This window comes from Cavia porcellus, unplaced genomic scaffold (genome assembly GCF_034190915.1).
Source record: "Cavia porcellus strain 051 isolate PalLab524CR breed Dunkin Hartley unplaced genomic scaffold, mCavPor4.1 scaffold_1, whole genome shotgun sequence".
Lineage (NCBI taxonomy): Eukaryota > Metazoa > Chordata > Mammalia > Rodentia > Caviidae > Cavia > Cavia porcellus.
Genome location: NW_026947484.1, coordinates 43,205,640 through 43,209,466, shown reverse-complemented (window position 1 = coordinate 43,209,466; position 3,827 = coordinate 43,205,640). Strand labels below are relative to the sequence as shown.

The 3,827-nt window shown below is 32.2% G+C and overlaps 1 pseudogene; it reads right to left on the bottom strand.

The window, feature by feature from the left end:
- Positions 1-534: 534 nt before the first annotated feature.
- LOC100723739 (vacuolar protein sorting-associated protein 29-like) lies at positions 535-1,091 on the bottom strand (annotated as a pseudogene).
- Positions 1,092-3,827: the final 2,736 nt, after the last annotated feature.

The following is a 3,827-nucleotide window of genomic DNA, read 5'->3' as shown; positions in this document are numbered from 1 at the left end:
TTGAAAAAATAAAACATGAGGTTAACATTATGAAAGAAAAGAGAGCTCATAAAGGTCATCTCATTGACTTCACTTTAATATTTATATCAACATGGTTTCATTTACTCTCTAAATCTTTATGCTTTTTTAGTTAAACACAGGTTGTCAAGAAATTATAAATGAATGGTAAACATTTAGTACTGGAGAAGAGAAAAATGTATACAGAAAGTCTAGATTCTCTCTCTTCATATGTAATTTTGTAATAAAGCTCAAACACCAACTCTGAAGTTACTTACAAGGATAAATTTTTCTTAACATGTGACCATTCGCTGGATGGTAGATTTTTTTTTCATAAGCTACATACTGTAATGTAAACCGATTATATTCTTATAGCTTACAAGTAGTGTAGAGCAATTATATACTAGCAGAGAAGACGTATTATATTTTACTGTAAAATATTATAAAAGTGACAGAGTTGTGTGGCTCTTAAGTGATTAATTACATAAGGAAATGAAGAATAAACAAACAAACAAAATCATCAAGACAGGTCTGGCTTTAAGATTTTTTGTATTCAATTCATTCTATTTTCATGTATTATCCAATTGGCTGACAGACATATAGTGGTCATATGACAGACATTCAGGTAGAAGCCTAAATATCATTTAACACAAATGGCTGGATAATATTTGTCTCCAGCAGAACCTGCGTTAATGTAGAATTTATTTTCATGCTCAAATGCTTCAAGTTTGTGTGTGTGTGTGTCGTGAGATAAGAATGTCCATGTCAAACTGCCTCTGCAGCAAGACTAAGCTTGCCATATCTCCTGTGGCATCACTTGATATCCGTGGATGAGACCAATTTTGAACTGTCCCACAGTCACCACTTTCTGTCCCTGGTAATTCACATTCTCATCAAAGTCTCCTCCCACAATATGAACATCACCAGCCAGGGTCTTGAGATGGTCATAACTGTCTTTTGTGCAAAGGTTTCCAATGCAGAGAACATACTAAATCTTTTGGCACCAGGAGTGTTTTGAATTCAGCTGGCAAACTCTTACACCAGTGTGAGGTGTGCTGGTCTCCTAATACCAACCCCAATCAGTGTCCAGTCATCCTGTCAACTGGCTCCGCTCAGTCACGATTACTGCCACCGCCTTCTTCCTCAGGCTCCTCCTGTTTGTCACTGTTTAGTTACTATTTTTCAGCAGTCTTTTGTAAACATGGGAAGCATGTTCTTAAAATATAAATATCATGCAGCTATTTTAGATTGAAAATATCTATTTCAGTCTTAGTGGTGAGTCAAAAACTCTTCATCTGCAAAGTACAAGCACAACTTAAGAGCTACCATGTATGCTGAAGCAGAGAATACTGGGCTATAATGCATTCTATCCATGTAAAGCATTTATCCTATCACAAGAAGTAACAATTCTGCATAAACATTTTAAGGTAACAATGGAATTGTCACGGATTGTGCGTTTTTGTACATTGGAAAATTTTCATAAGAAGAAAATCAACAAATTTCTCAAACAAATGAAACTATCTACAGGATTATTTACTGCATATAGAGAAGAACAATGTGATCTATCTAAGTTATCAAAAGCAAAAATAATGGAAAGACTATCATAAACCTCTGGAATAACGTGACATTCATCTGAAAGTTTTGAAGATTCAACAGCACAAACTTCCCACTCAAAATTATTAATGTGAAAATCATTTTCCAAAAGCACTGGAGGTTGTCTAACTTCGTCTTGATCTTTATAAAAGCTCTTTGTGACTGCCAAAGAAATTATGAGAAAATAGAATTTATGTTAGATTCTTCCCTTAAGAAAAGTCACAAGGTAGTTAAAAGGCAAACTTAAATGAATTATAAAATATGTAAATGAGTTTAATTCCCCAAAGACAAACCATATGTTTTCTATGAGGACACAATAAACTTTAACTTCACTACGTAAAATCTAGTACATTAGTGTTCTCAAAGCTATCAGGTATATTTGAGAAATATGAAAACAATAACTAAGGAGAGATTTGGCTCTTTAAAATTTTTAAATTTTTAATATATTACTATCTCTTAATTAGAATATGATAAAATAACATTTTCACTTTAGAAAAGTCCTAAATTGAATACTAAGAGTTTAAAAATCCTTGTAAAACAAAGCAAGCATTGCTCAAACTGAATATATATAATAACAGTTGAATGATGACCTCTATATCAGGCTTACAAACTCTAAACATGATTTTAACAATTAAGCATTGCCTGCAATGTATGTTAGGTTTTATTTCCTCCTGATCGGCATCACTTCCTGGTATACATATCCTCCTAGAATTTAATCTCTCCCGTTAGACTCTTGCTTCAATCATTAAAATAACGAAGAGATTTAAATCCAGTGGAAAGAACAATGAAGTGCCTTCCCCACTTGATTATAAAGTGTATTTAAAGTTACAGTAATCAGGATAATTTGATAATGATAAGAGCAGTTGAATAGATCAGAAGAGAGTACAGAGATGAATCTGTATGTATAGGTTCAACTTATTTTTTACAAAGGCATCGAAATAGTCTATAGGTTAGTGAAAGTCTTTTCCACAAAAAAGTGCTTGAAAATCTAGCTAACTAAATGGGAGGAATCTTCAATTTCTATCTCATATCAGCTTTAAATAATAATTATAAATGGAACACAGACATAACTGAAAGCTAAAACTATAACTTTTCTAGGAAAAAGAAAGATTGATACATGCATTCACAACTTTGGTAGGCAATAATTTTTTGGGACACAAAAGTGTTTACCACAATATAAGAAGTGGTAAAATGCTCATATTGAAGAAAATGAAAAAAAAAAAAAAACTTCTCATAAATATATTATTAAGAAAACAGTGAAGCCATAAACTGAATGGAAGATATTTACAGCATATATATGTGGCATATATGTATATATTAAATGATATAAATCTCCTCCAAACAAATTGCATACATATCACAAAGAGTTTGCATCCAGAATGTTTATAAAACTCCTGAAACCCACAAGTAAAAAGATTAACATATTTTAACAGAAATTTCACCATCCGAGATATATAGGTAATAAGGATTAATGAGCCCATGAAAAGGTGTTCAGCCTCATTAATAATTAAGAAACTTGAAATAGGAGATGTCATTTTATACCCATTATGTCAAACTTAAAAAAAAAAAGAGATTGAAAACAACAAATGTTCCTGAGAATTCAAGGCACCTTAAATTCACATAAAATGCTGTTAGGAGCTTAGGAGCCTATAACGGTACAACCAGTTTTACAGGTGGTCTGCCAATTCCTTAAGGAAATGCGACTTAGGAATGACCTCTATCGCCCAACAACTCTCCCCACTGCCTTATATCCAAAAATAATGAAGGAATCTGACCCCTACAAATAAAAAAAAAATTGGAAAGGAATGTTTATGGAAGCTGCATTCATAATATGTCAATTCGGAAACAATGCCTTAACAGTGTCTTAACACTGCAAGTGAATACATTTTAAAACTATCCATAAATACAATCCAATAGTTTTACTGGAAAGCTGCACAACATGTATAAATCTGTAACACTTCCAATTGAGAAAAAGATTTACTTAAACTGGTATATCTTATGTAATTCATTTACACTAATGTTTTACAAAGAAAGCTTCATGTGTGAGGAAAGTAGTCTATCTCTTGATCAGTGAGATAGTTACATGGTCTGGACCCTTGTCAAAGCTTGATGAAACAAATTATATATGAATGATAAAAATCTGATAGAGTAATTAATGTGTCTCTAATCATACATCTAAAACATTAAAAAATATGTCCTGGGTCAGAAATTTTCTGTTTCTATCGATACCATATTGA